The sequence below is a fragment of the Syngnathus typhle genome, unplaced genomic scaffold, assembly GCF_033458585.1.
Source record: "Syngnathus typhle isolate RoL2023-S1 ecotype Sweden unplaced genomic scaffold, RoL_Styp_1.0 HiC_scaffold_96, whole genome shotgun sequence".
NCBI lineage: Eukaryota > Metazoa > Chordata > Actinopteri > Syngnathiformes > Syngnathidae > Syngnathus > Syngnathus typhle.
Window position 1 is genome coordinate 15,001 of NW_026872002.1, and position 19,838 is coordinate 34,838.

The window sequence follows — 19,838 nt, forward strand, 5'->3', positions numbered from 1 at the left end:
TGCTTAGCCGCCTTTCGAGCTGCCATGCCGGGCTTGAGTTAGTGGTTTGCGCCCGGTACTCTACGTTAAAAGTCAGGCGGAACGGCTCTGAAGCTCCAGACGGTGCTTCCTTGAATGCTTAGCCGCCTTTCGAGCTGCCATGCCGGGCTTGAGTTAGTGGTTTGCGCCCGGTACTCTACGTTAAAAGTCAGGCGGAACGGCTCTGAAGCTCCAGACGGTGCTTCCTTGAATGCTTAGCCGCCTTTCGAGCTGCCATGCCGGGCTTGAGTTAGTGGTTTGCGCCCGGTACTCTACGTTAAAAGTCAGGCGGAACGGCTCTGAAGCTCCAGACGGTGCTTCCTTGAATGCTTAGCCGCCTTTCGAGCTGCCATGCCGGGCTTGAGTTAGTGGTTTGCGCCCGGTACTCTACGTTAAAAGTCAGGCGGAACGGCTCTGAAGCTCCAGACGGTGCTTCCTTGAATGCTTAGCCGCCTTTCGAGCTGCCATGCCGGGCTTGAGTTAGTGGTTTGCGCCCGGTACTCTACGTTAAAAGTCAGGCGGAACGGCTCTGAAGCTCCAGACGGTGCTTCCTTGAATGCTTAGCCGCCTTTCGAGCTGCCATGCCGGGCTTGAGTTAGTGGTTTGCGCCCGGTACTCTACGTTAAAAGTCAGGCGGAACGGCTCTGAAGCTCTAGACGGTGCTTCCTTGAATGCTTAGCCGCCTTTCGAGCTGCCATGCCGGGCTTGAGTTAGTGGTTTGCGCCCGGTACTCTACGTTAAAAGTCAGGCGGAACGGCTCTGAAGCTCCAGACGGTGCTTCCTTGAATGCTTAGCCGCCTTTCGAGCTGCCATGCCGGGCTTGAGTTAGTGGTTTGCGCCCGGTACTCTACGTTAAAAGTCAGGCGGAACGGCTCTGAAGCTCCAGACGGTGCTTCCTTGAATGCTTAGCCGCCTTTCGAGCTGCCATGCCGGGCTTGAGTTAGTGGTTTGCGCCCGGTACTCTACGTTAAAAGTCAGGCGGAACGGCTCTGAAGCTCCAGACGGTGCTTCCTTGAATGCTTAGCCGCCTTTCGAGCTGCCATGCCGGGCTTGAGTTAGTGGTTTGCGCCCGGTACTCTACGTTAAAAGTCAGGCGGAACGGCTCTGAAGCTCCAGACGGTGCTTCCTTGAATGCTTAGCCGCCTTTCGAGCTGCCATGCCGGGCTTGAGTTAGTGGTTTGCGCCCGGTACTCTACGTTAAAAGTCAGGCGGAACGGCTCTGAAGCTCCAGACGGTGCTTCCTTGAATGCTTAGCCGCCTTTCGAGCTGCCATGCCGGGCTTGAGTTAGTGGTTTGCGCCCGGTACTCTACGTTAAAAGTCAGGCGGAACGGCTCTGAAGCTCCAGACGGTGCTTCCTTGAATGCTTAGCCGCCTTTCGAGCTGCCATGCCGGGCTTGAGTTAGTGGTTTGCGCCCGGTACTCTACGTTAAAAGTCAGGCGGAACGGCTCTGAAGCTCCAGACGGTGCTTCCTTGAATGCTTAGCCGCCTTTCGAGCTGCCATGCCGGGCTTGAGTTAGTGGTTTGCGCCCGGTACTCTACGTTAAAAGTCAGGCGGAACGGCTCTGAAGCTCCAGACGGTGCTTCCTTGAATGCTTAGCCGCCTTTCGAGCTGCCATGCCGGGCTTGAGTTAGTGGTTTGCGCCCGGTACTCTACGTTAAAAGTCAGGCGGAACGGCTCTGAAGCTCCAGACGGTGCTTCCTTGAATGCTTAGCCGCCTTTCGAGCTGCCATGCCGGGCTTGAGTTAGTGGTTTGCGCCCGGTACTCTACGTTAAAAGTCAGGCGGAACGGCTCTGAAGCTCCAGACGGTGCTTCCTTGAATGCTTAGCCGCCTTTCGAGCTGCCATGCCGGGCTTGAGTTAGTGGTTTGCGCCCGGTACTCTACGTTAAAAGTCAGGCGGAACGGCTCTGAAGCTCCAGACGGTGCTTCCTTGAATGCTTAGCCGCCTTTCGAGCTGCCATGCCGGGCTTGAGTTAGTGGTTTGCGCCCGGTACTCTACGTTAAAAGTCAGGCGGAACGGCTCTGAAGCTCCAGACGGTGCTTCCTTGAATGCTTAGCCGCCTTTCGAGCTGCCATGCCGGGCTTGAGTTAGTGGTTTGCGCCCGGTACTCTACGTTAAAAGTCAGGCGGAACGGCTCTGAAGCTCCAGACGGTGCTTCCTTGAATGCTTAGCCGCCTTTCGAGCTGCCATGCCGGGCTTGAGTTAGTGGTTTGCGCCCGGTACTCTACGTTAAAAGTCAGGCGGAACGGCTCTGAAGCTCCAGACGGTGCTTCCTTGAATGCTTAGCCGCCTTTCGAGCTGCCATGCCGGGCTTGAGTTAGTGGTTTGCGCCCGGTACTCTACGTTAAAAGTCAGGCGGAACGGCTCTGAAGCTCCAGACGGTGCTTCCTTGAATGCTTAGCCGCCTTTCGAGCTCTCCTGCCCGGCGTGGGTTTCGCGTCCGCGCCCGGTACATTATGGAAGCCAAAAAAAAAAAAAATTCTAAGTGCGAGTGGGACCGGCCTGGGGGGCTTCCTTGAAAGCCCATCCGCCCTCCGAGCTCTCCCACCGGTCGTGGGTTGGCGTCCGCCACTGCTCAAAGCGAACTTCAAATCATCTGCTTAATAATGTGGAACGCCATTCTTGAGTAGTTTCTCCTTAATGTGGGCTCAACTGGCCGGTAATCATCACCGGTGTCTGAAATTGATCTCAGTTATCCAAAGAGCCCTGACACGGAATACCGTCCATGAGTTTAATTGAAAAACAAAAAATTTAATCTTTCTGACACATAAATACAATTTGCATAATAATTTGGAACACAGTGTATTGACCAATCATGGAGCTTTTTTGGGACTTCCGTGTGGAGCTTTGGGGCCGTTCCGCCTAACTTTTTATGCCCGATTAGGCTTCCAGGGAGGCGGCTAAGCATTATTGACCAATCATGGAGCTTTTTTGGGACTTCCGTGTGGAGCTTTGGGGCCGTTCCGCCTAGCTTTTTATGCCCGATTAGGCTTCCAGGGAGGCGGCTAAGCATTATTGACCAATCATGGAGCTTTTTTGGGACTTCCGTGTGGAGCTTTGGGGCCGTTCCGCCTAACTTTTTATGCCCGATTAGGCTTCCAGGGAGGCGGCTAAGCATTATTGACCAATCATGGAGCTTTTTTGGGACTTCCGTGTGGAGCTTTGGGGCCGTTCCGCCTAACTTTTTATGCCCGATTAGGCTTCCAGGGAGGCGGCTAAGCATTATTGACCAATCATGGAGCTTTTTTGGGACTTCCGTGTGGAGCTTTGGGGCCGTTCCGCCTAGCTTTTTATGCCCGATTAGGCTTCCAGGGAGGCGGCTAAGCATTATTGACCAATCATGGAGCTTTTTTGGGACTTCCAGCCGGTGCTTTGGGGGCCTTCCCCCTCACTTTCTACGCCCGATTGGGCTTCCAGGGACGCGGCTAAGCATTTTTAACAGAAATGGAGCTTTTTGAGGACCTCCACACGGAGCTCCAGGGCCGGTCCGCCTCACTTTTTACGCCCGATTACGCTTCCAGGGACGCGGCTAAGCATTTTTAACACGTTATGGAGCTTTTTGAGGACCTCCACACGGAGCTCCAGGGCCGGTCCGCCTCACTTTTTACGCCCGATTAGATTTGCATAATAATTTGGAACACGGTGCCGTGTTCCAAATTATTATGCGGGCTGGTGCTTGGGGCTGGCGTCCGCCTATAGTGGTTTAATTTCGGGAGGAAGATTCATTTTCGTCCCAAGCCCGCCGCTGGAGAAAATCTTAGGTACCAGGAGTGGATTTTTTTTGTCCACTCAGGAGGGGGACGTTGACTGGTTCGGTGTCCGGGGGAAAGTGCTCTTTTCTCGGCCAGGAGAAAGATGAGACTCCGAGCCCGCCGCTGGAGAAAATTTTAGGTACCAGGAGCGGATTTTTTTTTCTCCAGGGGCGTTCCGCCTAACATTTTACGCCCGATTACGCTTCCAGGGACGCGGCTAAGCATTTTTAACACGTTATGGAGCTTTTTGAGGACCTCCACACGGAGCTCCAGGGCCGGTCCGCCTCACTTTTTACGCCCGATTACGCTTCCAGGGACGCGGCTAAGCATTTTTGACCAATCATGGAGCTTTTTTGGGACTTCCAGCCGGTGCTTTGGGGGCCTTCCCCCTCACTTTCTACGCCCGATTGGGCTTCCAGGGACGCGGCTAAGCATTTTTAACAGAAATGGAGCTTTTTGCGGAGCTCCAGCCGGTGCCACCGGCAGGCCGTGCACGCGGACGAGATGACCGAAAGAAGCTCCAGGAGAGCGGATGGACGCTTTTTAAGCACCGAGGCGGAGATCGCGGAGCTTTAATAGACTTCCAGCGGGCCCAAAGCGGCCAGGCAGACGGCGCAGCGCGACCTGGTACCTCGCACGGGACGCATCGCCCCCCCCGCGCACAGTTCCAGGGGGCCGGGATGACGTTTCAAAGCTGCCGCTGCAGCTGCGGCGGGGAGTGGCCTCCCTCCGGTGGACACGACGAGTAAATGACACCGGCCGCTGACGCAAACCCACGCCCGGCAGGAGAGCTCGGAAGGCGGCTAAGATTTCAAGGAAGACCCCCCCTGCGCAGACCTCCACTAGGCCGGGATGACTGTTCAGCTGTGGCGGGGAGTGGCCTCCCTCCGGTCGGCACGACGAGTAAATGACACCGGCCGCTGACGCAAACCCACGCCCGGCAGGAGAGCTCGGAAGGCGGCTAAGATTTCAAGGAAGACCCCCCCTGCGCAGACCTCCACTAGGCCGGGATGACTGTTCAGCTGTGGCGGGGAGTGGCCTCCCTCCGGTCGGCACGACGAGTAAATGACACCGGCCGCTGACGCAAACCCACGCCCGGCAGGAGAGCTCGGAAGGCGGCTAAGATTTCAAGGAAGACCCCCCCTGCGCAGACCTCCACTAGGCCGGGATGACTGTTCAGCTGTGGCGGGGAGTGGCCTCCCTCCGGTCGGCACGACGAGTAAATGACACCGGCCGCTGACGCAAACCCACGCCCGGCAGGAGAGCTCGGAAGGCGGCTAAGATTTCAAGGAAGACCCCCCCTGCGCAGACCTCCACTAGGCCGGGATGACTGTTCAGCTGTGGCGGGGAGTGGCCTCCCTCCGGTCGGCACGACGAGTAAATGACACCGGCCGCTGACGCAAACCCACGCCCGGCAGGAGAGCTCGGAAGGCGGCTAAGATTTCAAGGAAGACCCCCCCTGCGCAGACCTCCACTAGGCCGGGATGACTGTTCAGCTGTAGCGGGGAGTGGCCTCCCTCCGGTCGGCACGACGAGTAAATGACACCGGCCGCTGACGCAAACCCACGCCCGGCAGGAGAGCTCGGAAGGCGGCTAAGATTTCAAGGAAGACCCCCCCTGCGCAGACCTCCACTAGGCCGGGATGACTGTTCAGCTGTGGCGGGGAGTGGCCTCCCTCCGGTCGGCACGACGAGTAAATGACACCGGCCGCTGACGCAAACCCACGCCCGGCAGGAGAGCTCGGAAGGCGGCTAAGATTTCAAGGAAGACCCCCCCTGCGCAGACCTCCACTAGGCCGGGATGACTGTTCAGCTGTAGCGGGGAGTGGCCTCCCTCCGGTCGGCACGACGAGTAAATGACACCGGCCGCTGACGCAAACCCACGCCCGGCAGGAGAGCTCGGAAGGCGGCTAAGATTTCAAGGAAGACCCCCCCTGCGCAGACCTCCACTAGGCCGGGATGACTGTTCAGCTGCGGCGGGGAGTGGCCTCCCTCCGGTCGGCACGACGAGTAAATGACACCGGCCGCTGACGCAAACCCACGCCCGGCAGGAGAGCTCGGAAGGCGGCTAAGATTTCAAGGAAGACCCCCCCTGCGCAGACCTCCACTAGGCCGGGATGACTGTTCAGCTGCGGCGGGGAGTGGCCTCCCTCCGGTCGGCACGACGAGTAAATGACACCGGCCGCTGACGCAAACCCACGCCCGGCAGGAGAGCTCGGAAGGCGGCTAAGATTTCAAGGAAGACCCCCCCTGCGCAGACCTCCACTAGGCCGGGATGACTGTTCAGCTGCGGCGGGGAGTGGCCTCCCTCCGGTCGGCACGACGAGTAAATGACACCGGCCGCTGACGCAAACCCACGCCCGGCAGGAGAGCTCGGAAGGCGGCTAAGATTTCAAGGAAGACCCCCCCTGCGCAGACCTCCACTAGGCCGGGATGACTGTTCAGCTGTGGCAGGGAGTGGCCTCCCTCCGGTCGGCACGACGAGTAAATGACACCGGCCGCTGACGCAAACCCACGCCCGGCAGGAGAGCTCGGAAGGCGGCTAAGATTTCAAGGAAGACCCCCCCTGCGCAGACCTCCACTAGGCCGGGATGACTGTTCAGCTGTGGCGGGGAGTGGCCTCCCTCCGGTCGGCACGACGAGTAAATGACACCGGCCGCTGACGCAAACCCACGCCCGGCAGGAGAGCTCGGAAGGCGGCTAAGATTTCAAGGAAGACCCCCCCTGCGCAGACCTCCACTAGGCCGGGATGACTGTTCAGCTGTGGCGGGGAGTGGCCTCCCTCCGGTCGGCACGACGAGTAAATGACACCGGCCGCTGACGCAAACCCACGCCCGGCAGGAGAGCTCGGAAGGCGGCTAAGATTTCAAGGAAGACCCCCCCTGCGCAGACCTCCACTAGGCCGGGATGACTGTTCAGCTGCGGCGGGGAGTGGCCTCCCTCCGGTCGGCACGACGAGTAAATGACACCGGCCGCTGACGCAAACCCACGCCCGGCAGGAGAGCTCGGAAGGCGGCTAAGATTTCAAGGAAGACCCCCCCTGCGCAGACCTCCACTAGGCCGGGATGACTGTTCAGCTGCGGCGGGGAGTGGCCTCCCTCCGGTCGGCACGACGAGTAAATGACACCGGCCGCTGACGCAAACCCACGCCCGGCAGGAGAGCTCGGAAGGCGGCTAAGATTTCAAGGAAGACCCCCCCTGCGCAGACCTCCACTAGGCCGGGATGACTGTTCAGCTGCGGCGGGGAGTGGCCTCCCTCCGGTCGGCACGACGAGTAAATGACACCGGCCGCTGACGCAAACCCACGCCCGGCAGGAGAGCTCGGAAGGCGGCTAAGATTTCAAGGAAGACCCCCCCTGCGCAGACCTCCACTAGGCCGGGATGACTGTTCAGCTGCGGCGGGGAGTGGCCTCCCTCCGGTCGGCACGACGAGTAAATGACACCGGCCGCTGACGCAAACCCACGCCCGGCAGGAGAGCTCGGAAGGCGGCTAAGATTTCAAGGAAGACCCCCCCTGCGCAGACCTCCACTAGGCCGGGATGACTGTTCAGCTGTGGCGGGGAGTGGCCTCCCTCCGGTCGGCACGACGAGTAAATGACACCGGCCGCTGACGCAAACCCACGCCCGGCAGGAGAGCTCGGAAGGCGGCTAAGATTTCAAGGAAGACCCCCCCTGCGCAGACCTCCACTAGGCCGGGATGACTGTTCAGCTGTGGCGGGGAGTGGCCTCCCTCCGGTCGGCACGACGAGTAAATGACACCGGCCGCTGACGCAAACCCACGCCCGGCAGGAGAGCTCGGAAGGCGGCTAAGATTTCAAGGAAGACCCCCCCTGCGCAGACCTCCACTAGGCCGGGATGACTGTTCAGCTGTAGCGGGGAGTGGCCTCCCTCCGGTCGGCACGACGAGTAAATGACACCGGCCGCTGACGCAAACCCACGCCCGGCAGGAGAGCTCGGAAGGCGGCTAAGATTTCAAGGAAGACCCCCCCTGCGCAGACCTCCACTAGGCCGGGATGACTGTTCAGCTGCGGCGGGGAGTGGCCTCCCTCCGGTCGGCACGACGAGTAAATGACACCGGCCGCTGACGCAAACCCACGCCCGGCAGGAGAGCTCGGAAGGCGGCTAAGATTTCAAGGAAGACCCCCCCTGCGCAGACCTCCACTAGGCCGGGATGACTGTTCAGCTGCGGCGGGGAGTGGCCTCCCTCCGGTCGGCACGACGAGTAAAGCTATCTAGGAAAATCTGAGATAAATATCACTTGCATAATAATTTGGAACACGGTCCCGTGTTCCAAATTATTATGCAAAATGTATTTAGACACCAGCAATCGCACTTAGATTTGTTTCTTTTTTCTTTCTTTTAGCTTCCATAATGTTACCGGGCGCTGACGCAAACCCACGCCGGGCAGGAGAGCTCAAAAGCCGGGTAACATTTCAAGGAAGCTATTTAGGAAAATCTGAGATAAATATCCTTTGCATAATAATTTGGAACACGGTCCCGTGTTCCAAATTATTATGCAAAATGTATTTAAGTGTCATAAAGATTACATTTTTTGTTTTTCAAGTACTGAAATCACCCTCAGTCATGGTACAGTCCATGGTAGTCTGCCAGGTGAGCGCAATTGTAGTAATTAACAAGTCTATTTAAGTTCCGCGTTTTTAAGCGTTCGGCCATTTCGTTCAACCATGGGGAGGAAAAAGGATCTCTCTGCTGTCGAGAAGCGTGAAATCGTTCGATGCCTTGGACAAGGTATGCAGACATTCGATATTGCACGAAAGCTTAAGCGCGACCATCGAACTTTGAAGAAATTCGTCGCTGATTCGGAGCAAACGCGCGTTCGTGCAGACAAAGGCACGACAAGGAAGGTTTCTGCAAGACAAACAAATCGAATCAAGAGGGCGGCTGCAAGCATGCCACTAAAGACGAGCAAACAAATATTCGACGCTGCTGGTGCCAGTGAAGTCCCACGAACGACGAGGTGCAGGATCCTCCAGAGGCTTGCAGTTGTGCGGAAACCCTCCATTCGGCCACCCCTGAACAACGCGAACAAGCAGAAACGGCTGCAGTGGGCCCAGACTTACATGAAGACAAATTTTCAGACAGTCCTGTTCACCGACGAGTGCCGTGCAACCTTGGATGGGCCAGGTAGGGTTTTTTAAGTTTTTCCTTGCACTTTTGAGAGCTCAGGGGATGCTTTGAGAATAATTGTCAATTTCTGTCTATGTGAAGCCCTTTGAGACTGCTTGTGATTTAGGGCTATACAAATAAACTTGATTTGACTTGACTTTACAGATGGATGGAGTCGTGGATGGTTGGTGGACGGCCACGATAGCCCAACAAGGCTGCGGCGTCAGCAGGGAGGTGGCGGAGTGATGTTTTGGGCCGGAATCATGGGGAGAGAGCTGCTTGGCCCCTTTAGGGTCCCTGAAGGCGTCAAAATTACGTCTGTTAACTACGTGGAATTTCTGACTCAACACTTCTGTCCATGGTACAACAGGAAGAACCGTGCTTTCCGTCAAAAGATCATCTTCATGCATGACAATGCACCATCTCATGCTGCAAGAAATACGTCAACGTCTTTGGCATCTATGGGAATAAAGGGAGAGAAACTGATGGTGTGGCCCCCATGCTCCCCTGACCTCAATCCTATTGAAAACTTGTGGAGCATCGTCAAGCAGAAAATCTACGAAGGTGGGAGGCAGTTCAATTCCAAAGAGCAGCTCTGGCAGGCTATTCTTAGATCCTGCCAAGAAATTCAACCAGAAACTGTACAAAAACTCACAAGTTCAGTGGATGGAAGAATCGTGAAGCTGCTGTTGAACAAAGGGTCCTATGTTAAAATGTAACTTTGTTTTTTATTGAAATAAAGGGTCCTATGTTAAAATGTAACTTGTTTGTCTTTTCTTTGAAATAGCTTTTGATTTCAGTAAATATGACCTCCTAATGCTGTAAATTCTTAAGATGGGCATTTCAGTTCATAAAAACCTATAAAATGTTATAAAACTCTGTTGTGCGTAATAATGTGGAACAGTGCATTTTAAGTTTTTTATTTTTTAAAAATTCTGTGATCATTCGGAGGTTTGTTCAATAAAATTAGAATTCATCAAAATAATGGTTGATGACTTGAAAATTATGCTGACTCATTTTGCATTGACTATTTAGGAAAATCTGAGATAAATGTCACTTGCATAATAATTTGGAACACGGTGTAATGCTTAGCCGCCTCCCTGGAAGCCTAATCGGGCATAAAAAGCTAGGCGGAACGGCCCCAAAGCTCCACACGGAAGTCCCAAAAAAGCTCCATGATTGGTCAATAATGCTTAGCCGCCTCCCTGGAAGCCTAATCGGGCATAAAAAGTTAGGCGGAACGGCCCCAAAGCTCCACACGGAAGTCCCAAAAAAGCTCCATGATTGGTCAATAATGCTTAGCCGCCTCCCTGGAAGCCTAATCGGGCATAAAAAGCTAGGCGGAACGGCCCCAAAGCTCCACACGGAAGTCCCAAAAAAGCTCCATGATTGGTCAATAATGCTTAGCCGCCTCCCTGGAAGCCTAATCGGGCATAAAAAGTTAGGCGGAACGGCTCCAAAGCTCCACACGGAAGTCCCAAAAAAGCTCCATGATTGGTCAATAATGCTTAGCCGCCTCCCTGGAAGCCTAATCGGGCATAAAAAGTTAGGCGGAACGGCCCCAAAGCTCCACACGGAAGTCCCAAAAAAGCTCCATGATTGGTCAATAATGCTTAGCCGCCTCCCTGGAAGCCTAATCGGGCATAAAAAGTTAGGCGGAACGGCCCCAAAGCTCCACACGGAAGTCCGAAAAAAGCTCAAAAATTTTCTAAGTGCCAACGGCTCATTCGCCGTAATGTGTCCGCTCCGCGCTGGTTCCCCGGTCGGCCGCGAATAGCGCAAAATCAGCCTCACGGAAGTTCGAAAAAAGCTCAAAAATTTTCTAAGTGCCAACGGCTCATTCGCCGTAATGTGTCCGCTCCGCGCTGGTTCCCCGGTCGGCCGCGAATAGCGCAAAATCAGCCTCACGGAAGTTCGAAAAAAGCTCAAAAATTTTCTAAGTGCCAACGGCTCATTCGCCGTAATGTGTCCGCTCCGCGCTGGTTCCCCGGTCGGCCGCGAATAGCGCAAAATCAGCCTCACGGAAGTTCGAAAAAAGCTCAAAAATTTTCTAAGTGCCAACGGCTCATTCGCCGTAATGTGTCCGCTCCGCGCTGGTTCCCCGGTCGGCCGCGAATAGCGCAAAAATCAGCCTAAGTGCAGTACCAACCTTGGCGTGTTGGTGCGCCAGAGTACGATGAGTTGGTCCCCCTAGTCACTGTACTCATTACCTTTACCCCCTAATCGCAAAATATAGTCAGAACGTATATGCAGAAGACTATTTTTTTCTTTTTTAAAATTTTCTAAGTGCCAGCGGATGCTGGCACACGAACTGTCCGAGCTACGACGGTTCTCCGGTCGGACAGCGAGGGTGAAAAAGCGGTCCTAAAATCACCGAGGGCTGCCGCACAAGTTGTCCGAGTGGCGACGGTTCCCCGGTCGGCCACGAATGTCGAAAATTCGGCCTCTCCACCACGGAGGTCGGTGAGAATTTCAGAATATTTTCTAAGTGCGAGCGTGGGCTGCCGCACAACTTGTCCGAGTGGCGACGGTTCCCCGGTCGGATCCGAATGTCGAAAATCCGGCCTCTCCACCACGGAGGTCGGTGAGAATTTCAGAATATTTTCTAAGTGCCAGCGTGGGCTGCCGCACAAGCTGTCCGAATTGCGACGGTTCTCCTTTCGGACCCGAATCGCAAAAATTCGGCCTCTCCACCACGGAAGTCGGTGAGAATTTCAGAATATTTTCTAAGTGCCAGCGTGGGCTGCCGCACAAGCTGTCCGCTTTGTCTGGTTCCCTCGGTCGGCCACAAACGGCGAAAAATCAGCCTCTCATTCTGGAGCTCGTGCCAACTTTGGCGAATATTTTCTAAGTGCCAACGGCTCTTGCACCGTAATGTGTCCGCTTTGTCTGGTTCCCTCGGTCGGCCACAAACAGCGAAAAATCAGCCTCTCCTTCTGGAGCTCGCGCCAACTTTGGCGAATATTTTCTAAGTGCCAACGGCTCTTGCGCCGTAATGTGTCCGCTTTGTCTGGTTCCCTCGGTCGGCCACGAATGGCGAAAAATCAGCCTCTCCTTCTGGAGCTCGCGCCAACTTTGGCAAATATTTTCTAAGTGCCAACGGCTCTTGCGCCGTAATGTGTCCGCTTTGTCTGGTTCCCTCGGTCGGCCACGAATGGCGAAAAATCAGCCTCTCCTTCTGGAGCTCGCGCCAACTTTGGCAAATATTTTCTAAGTGCCAACGGCTCTTGCGCCGTAATGTGTCCGCTTTGTCTGGTTCCCTCGGTCGGCCACAAACAGCGAAAAATCAGCCTCTCCTTCTGGAGCTCGCGCCAACTTTGGCGAATATTTTCTAAGTGCCAACGGCTCTTGCGCCGTAATGTGTCCGCTTTGTCTGGTTCCCTCGGTCGGCCACGAACGGCGAAAAATCAGCCTCTCCTTCTGGAGCTCGCGCCAACTTTGGCGAATATTTTCTAAGTGCCAACGGCTCTTGCGCCGTAATGTGTCCGCTTTGTCTGGTTCCCTCGGTCGGCCACGAACGGCGAAAAATCAGCCTCTCCTTCTGGAGCTCGCGCCAACTTTGGCGAATATTTTCTAAGTGCCAACGGCTCTTGCGCCGTAATGTGTCCGCTTTGCCTGGTTCCCTCGGTCGGCCACGAACGGCGAAAAATCAGCCTCTCCTTCTGGAGCTCGCGCCAACTTTGGCGAATATTTTCTAAGTGCCAACGGCTCTTGCGCCGTAATGTGTCCGCTTTGCCTGGTTCCCTCGGTCGGCCACGAACGGCGAAAAATCAGCCTCTCCTTCTGGAGCTCGCGCCAACTTTGGCGAATATTTTCTAAGTGCCAACGGCTCTTGCGCCGTAATGTGTCCGCTTTGCCTGGTTCCCTCGGTCGGCCACGAACGGCGAAAAATCAGCCTCTCCTTCTGGAGCTCGCGCCAACTTTGGCAAAAATATTCTAAGTGCCAACGGCTCTTGCGCCGTAATGTGTCCGCTTTGTCTGGTTCCCTCGGTCGGCCACAAACGGCGAAAAATCAGCCTCTCCTTCTGGAGCTCGCGCCAACTTTGGCGAATATTTTCTAAGTGCCAACGGCTCTTGCGCCGTAATGTGTCCGCTTTGCCTGGTTCCCTCGGTCGGCCACGAACGGCGAAAAATCAGCCTCTCCTTCTGGAGCTCGCGCCAACTTTGGCGAATATTTTCTAAGTGCCAACGGCTCTTGCGCCGTAATGTGTCCGCTTTGCCTGGTTCCCTCGGTCGGCCACGAACGGCGAAAAATCAGCCTCTCCTTCTGGAGCTCGCGCCAACTTTGGCGAATATTTTCTAAGTGCCAACGGCTCTTGCGCCGTAATGTGTCCGCTTTGCCTGGTTCCCTCGGTCGGCCACGAACGGCGAAAAATCAGCCTCTCCTTCTGGAGCTCGCGCCAACTTTGGCAAAAATATTCTAAGTGCCAACGGCTCTTGCGCCGTAATGTGTCCGCTTTGTCTGGTTCCCTCGGTCGGCCACAAACGGCGAAAAATCAGCCTCTCCTTCTGGAGCTCGCGCCAACTTTGGCGAATATTTTCTAAGTGCCAACGGCTCTTGCGCCGTAAAGTGTCCGCTTTGCCTGGTTCCCTCGGTCGGCCACAAACGGCGAAAAATCAGCCTCTCATTCTGGAGCTCGTGCCAACTTTGGCGAATATTTTCTAAGTGCCAACGGCTCTTGCGCCGTAATGTGTCCGCTTTGCCTGGTTCCCTCGGTCGGCCACAAACGGCGAAAAATCAGCCTCTCCTTCTGGAGCTCGCGCCAACTTTGGCGAATATTTTCTAAGTGCCAACGGCTCTTGCGCCGTAATGTGTCCGCTTTGCCTGGTTCCCTCGGTCGGCCACGAACGGCGAAAAATCAGCCTCTCCTTCTGGAGCTCGCGCCAACTTTGGCGAATATTTTCTAAGTGCCAACGGCTCTTGCGCCGTAATGTGTCCGCTTTGCCTGGTTCCCTCGGTCGGCCACGAACGGCGAAAAATCAGCCTCTCCTTCTGGAGCTCGCGCCAACTTTGGCGAATATTTTCTAAGTGCCAACGGCTCTTGCGCCGTAATGTGTCCGCTTTGCCTGGTTCCCTCGGTCGGCCACGAACGGCGAAAAATCAGCCTCTCCTTCTGGAGCTCGCGCCAACTTTGGCAAAAATATTCTAAGTGCCAACGGCTCTTGCGCCGTAATGTGTCCGCTTTGTCTGGTTCCCTCGGTCGGCCACAAACGGCGAAAAATCAGCCTCTCCTTCTGGAGCTCGCGCCAACTTTGGCGAATATTTTCTAAGTGCCAACGGCTCTTGCGCCGTAAAGTGTCCGCTTTGCCTGGTTCCCTCGGTCGGCCACAAATAGCGAAAAATCAGCCTCTCCTTCTGGAGCTCGCCTAAGTGCCAACGGCTCTTGCGCCGTAATGTGTCCGCTTTGTCTGGTTCCCTCGGTCGGCCACAAACGGCGAAAAATCAGCCTCTCCTTCTGGAGCTCGCGCCAACTTTGGCGAATATTTTCTAAGTGCCAACGGCTCTTGCGCCGTAAAGTGTCCGCTTTGCCTGGTTCCCTCGGTCGGCCACAAATAGCGAAAAATCAGCCTCTCCTTCTGGAGCTCGCCTAAGTGCCAACGGCTCTTGCGCCGTAATGTGTCCGCTTTGTCTGGTTCCCTCGGTCGGCCACAAACGGCGAAAAATCAGCCTCTCCTTCTGGAGCTCGCGCCAACTTTGGCGAATATTTTCTAAGTGCCAACGGCTCTTGCGCCGTAAAGTGTCCGCTTTGCCTGGTTCCCTCGGTCGGCCACAAATAGCGAAAAATCAGCCTCTCCTTCTGGAGCTCGCCTAAGTGCCAACGGCTCTTGCGCCGTAATGTGTCCGCTTTGTCTGGTTCCCTCGGTCGGCCACAAACGGCGAAAAATCAGCCTCTCATTCTGGAGCTCGTGCCAACTTTGGCGAATATTTTATAAGTGCCAACGGCTCTTGCGCCGTAATGTGTCCGCTTTGCCTGGTTCCCTCGGTCGGCCACAAATAGCGAAAAAATCAGCCTCTCCTTCTGGAGCTCGCCTAAGTGCCAACGGCTCTTGCGCCGTAATGTGTCCGCTTTGCCTGGTTCCCTCGGTCGGCCACAAACGGCGAAAAATCAGCCTCTCATTCTGGAGCTCGTGCCAACTTTGGCGAATATTTTCTAAGTGCCAACGGCTCTTGCGCCGTAATGTGTCCGCTTTGCCTGGTTCCCTCGGTCGGCCACAAATAGCGAAAAAATCAGCCTCTCCTTCTGGAGCTCGCCTAAGTGCCAACGGCTCTTGCGCCGTAATGTGTCCGCTTTGTCTGGTTCCCTCGGTCGGCCACAAACGGCGAAAAATCAGCCTCTCATTCTGGAGCTCGTGCCAACTTTGGCGAATATTTTCTAAGTGCCAACGGCTCTTGCGCCGTAATGTGTCCGCTTTGCCTGGTTCCCTCGGTCGGCCACAAATAGCGAAAAAATCAGCCTCTCCTTCTGGAGCTCGCCTAAGTGCCAACGGCTCTTGCGCCGTAATGTGTCCGCTTTGCCTGGTTCCCTCGGTCGGCCACAAACGGCGAAAAATCAGCCTCTCATTCTGGAGCTCGTGCCAACTTTGGCGAATATTTTCTAAGTGCCAACGGCTCTTGCGCCGTAATGTGTCCGCTTTGCCTGGTTCCCTCGGTCGGCCACGAACGGCGAAAAATCAGCCTCTCCTTCTGGAGCTCGCCTAAGTGCCAACGGCTCTTGCGCCGTAATGTGTCCGCTTTGCCTGGTTCCCTCGGTCGGCCACAAATAGCGAAAAACCAGCCTCTCCTTCTGGAGCTCGCCTAAGTGCCAACGGCTCTTGCGCCGTAATGTGTCCGCTTTGCCTGGTTCCCTCGGTCGGCCACAAACGGCGAAAAATCAGCCTCTCCTTCTGGAGCTCGCCTAAGTGCCAACGGCTCTTGCGCCGTAATGTGTCCGCTTTGCCTGGTTCCCTCGGTCGGCCACAAATAGCGAAAAATCAGCCTCTCCTTCTGGAGCTCGCCTAAGTGCCAACGGCTCTTGCGCCGTAATGTGTCCGCTTTGCCTGGTTCCCTCGGTCGGCCACAAATAGCGAAAAATCAGCCTCTCCTTCTGGAGCTCGCCTAAGTGCCAACGGCTCTTGCGCCGTAATGTGTCCGCTTTGCCTGGTTCCCTCGGTCGGCCACAAACGGCGAAAAATCAGCCTCTCCTTCTGGAGCTCGCCTAAGTGCCAACGGCTCTTGCGCCGTAATGTGTCCGCTTTGCCTGGTTCCCTCGGTCGGCCACAAATAGCGAAAAATCAGCCTCTCCTTCTGGAGCTCGCCTAAGTGCCAACGGCTCTTGCGCCGTAATGTGTCCGCTTTGCCTGGTTCCCTCGGTCGGCCACAAACGGCGAAAAATCAGCCTCTCCTTCTGGAGCTCGCCTAAGTGCCAACGGCTCTTGCGCCGTAATGTGTCCGCTTTGCCTGGTTCCCTCGGTCGGCCACAAATAGCGAAAAATCAGCCTCTCCTTCTGGAGCTCGCCTAAGTGCCAACGGCTCTTGCGCCGTAATGTGTCCGCTTTGCCTGGTTCCCTCGGTCGGCCACAAATAGCGAAAAATCAGCCTCTCCTTCTGGAGCTCGCCTAAGTGCCAACGGCTCTTGCGCCGTAATGTGTCCGCTTTGCCTGGTTCCCTCGGTCGGCCACAAATAGCGAAAAATCAGCCTCTCCTTCTGGAGCTCGCCTAAGTGCCAACGGCTCTTGCGCCGTAATGTGTCCGCTTTGCCTGGTTCCCTCGGTCGGCCACAAACGGCGAAAAATCAGCCTCTCCTTCTGGAGCTCGCCTAAGTGCCAACGGCTCTTGCGCCGTAATGTGTCCGCTTTGCCTGGTTCCCTCGGTCGGCCACAAATAGCGAAAAATCAGCCTCTCCTTCTGGAGCTCGCCTAAGTGCCAACGGCTCTTGCGCCGTAATGTGTCCGCTTTGCCTGGTTCCCTCGGTCGGCCACAAACGGCGAAAAATCAGCCTCTCCTTCTGGAGCTCGCGCCAACTTTGGCGAATATTTTCTAAGTGCCAACGGCTCTTGCGCCGTAAAGTGTCCGCTTTGTCTGGTTCCCTCGGTCGGCCACAAATAGCGAAAAATCAGCCTCTCCTTCTGGAGCTCGCGCAAGTGCCAACGGCTCTTGCGCCGTAAAGTGTCCGCTTTGTCTGGTTCCCTCGGTCGGCCACAAATAGCGAAAAATCAGCCTCTCCTTCTGGAGCTCGTGCCAACTTTGGCGAATATTTTCTAAGTGCCAACGGCTCTTGCGCCGTAATGTGTCCGCTTTGTCTGGTTCCCTCGGTCGGCCACAAATAGCGAAAAATCAGCCTCTCCTTCTGGAGCTCGTGCCAACTTTGGCGAATATTTTCTAAGTGCCAACGGCTCTTGCGCCGTAAAGTGTCCGCTTTGCCTGGTTCCCTCGGTCGGCCACAAATAGCGAAAAATCAGCCTCTCCTTCTGGAGCTCGCGCCAACTTTGTCAAAAAATTTCTAAGTGCCAACGGCTCTTGCGCCGTAAAGTGTCCGCTTTGCCTGGTTCCCTCGGTCGGCCACAAATAGCGAAAAATCAGCCTCTCCTTCTGGAGCTCGCGCCAACTTTGTCGAAAAATTTCTAAGTGCCAACGGCTCTTGCGCCGTAAAGTGTCCGCTTTGTCTGGTTCCCTCGGTCGGCCGCAAATAGCGAAAAATCAGCCTCTCGCCCGTCAGGTACCAGGCGTTGGGGTACCAGGGGTAAGTGCAGTACCAGCTTTGGTCTGTTGGTGCGCCAGAGTACGATGAGTTGGTCCCCCTAGTCACTGTACTCATTACCTTTACCCCCAAATCGCAAAATATAGTCAGAACGAGTGTGGGGAACACAAGTTTTGGCCCCGAGAACCAGGCGGCTGGTGTCTCTAGCGATGTGTTCCCCCCCAAAAAGTGTTCACATGCTCGGACAGCGAACCTAGGAGCTACCGCAAAGCACTCTGGAAGTGCAAGAGCGAAAAATTTTCTAAGTACAAAAACTCTCGAAAATTTTCAAAGTGTCACAGTGCTCGAAAATTTTCAAAGTGCTACATGCTTTCCATCCAAGGAAGGAATAGTGGAGGACCGGCCGCCTCCTTAAACACAAGCCGGCGGAACGACGGGGAGGACCGGCCGCCTCCTTAAACACAGGCCGGTGGAACGTTTGGCAGAATTCTTCTCGTGGAGGACCGGCCGCCTCCTTAAACACAAGCCGGCGGAACGACGGGGAGGACCGGCCGCCTCCTTAAACACAGGCCGGTGGAACGTTTGGCAGAATTCTTCTCGTGGAGGACCGGCCGCCTCCTTAAACACAGGCCGGTGGGAACGGTTGGCAGAATTGCGTGACGGCCGCCTGCTCCCGGCGTCCGCACGTGAACGAACACCCCCTCCCGGGGACGGCCGTCTGCTCCCGACCGCCGTCCTTCACCCCCTCACCTTCCGGACCCCCGTCTGCTCCCGGCGGGCCTCCGAGTACCCCCACCTTCTCCCGAACTGACCGACAGGCAATGAGACCCGCCTTGGTAGGGCCCCCACCGGCCCCGGCTCGCGCCGGCGTTGGGTGGACGGTTCCTCCCCACCTGCGGGTCGCTCTCCACGGAGGACCGGTCGCCTCACTAAACATAGGCCGGGCGAAAATCTGCGAATGTTATACATCCAAGGAGGGAGGACCGGCCGCCTCCTTAAACCACCGGCCGGGCGAAAATATGCGAATGTTATACATCCAAGGAGGGAGGACCGGTCGCCTCACTAAACATAGGCCGGGCGAAAATCTGCGAATGTTATACATCCAAGGAGGGAGGACCGGCCGCCTCCTTAAACCACCGGCCGGGCGAAAATCTGCGAATGTTATACATCCAAGAAAGGAAGGAAGGAGGGAACCGGCCGCCTCCTTAAACACAGGCCGGGCGAAAATCTGCGAATCTTATCCATCCAAGGACGGAGGACCGGCCGCCTCCTTAAACACAGGCCGGTAGGAACGGTTGGCAGAATCGCGTGACGGCCGCCTGCTCCCGGCGTCCGCACGTGAACGAACACCCCCTCCCGGGGACGGCCGTCTGCTCCCGGCCGCCGTCCTTCACCCCCCTCAGCTTCCGGACCCCCGTCTGCTCCCGGCGGGCCTCCGAGTACCCTCCCCTTCTCCCGAACTGACCGACTGGCACTCATGACCCGCCTTGGTAGGGCCCCCACCGGCCCCGGCTCGCGCCGGCGTTGGGTGGACGGTTCCTCCCCACTTGCGGGTCGCACTCTAGCGCCTCGGCCGCCGCGAGAGCGTGCGCTACGCGCCGCCCCCGCAGGCCTTGGCGCGACCGAACGGCAGCGAGACCGAGACGCCCCGAATCCCCCACCTAGAGGAAATCAACGGAGGCCGAGCGCGCGATCCGATTGCGGCACGCCGCGTGGGTGTCCGCCGGCCGCGCCGGTCTACCGCGAATGCTGTTTCTCAAACCCTTGCCTAACCAGACGGCACCGCGGGATGTGTTGTCGCAACTCTGCTCGACTATCCGAATAGCCTTTCCCGACTACCGCGTTGCGGGAGGCGTCTTTCGTGCCGCCGGTGGCGTATGACCTTCCGCGAGAGGCGTGCGGGCTCGGGGGGGCCGCAACGACCGAGTCTGACTCGGACGGGGCGCAGCTTCCCTCCCGGTCGCAGCAATAAGCGCCGAACGCAGCGTTGGTCACCAGCCACCCCGGCGGGTTCGTCGGGAGCGCCGGTACCCTTCCGTAGCTAGTTGCCAGCTGGCCACAGCGGGCCGCACCGACCGAGTCTGACTCGGACGGGGCGCAGCTTCCCGTCTGGGTGACAGCGGCGCTGAGGACGGCGGGGCGGCCGGAACCCCTTCGACCCCCCGGCTCCCACCAGTGTCGATCAAACTCCGCATCCTGGCCGTAGCGCGAGACCGGCGGGCCGCAACGACCGAGTCTGACTCGGACGGGGCGCAGCTTCC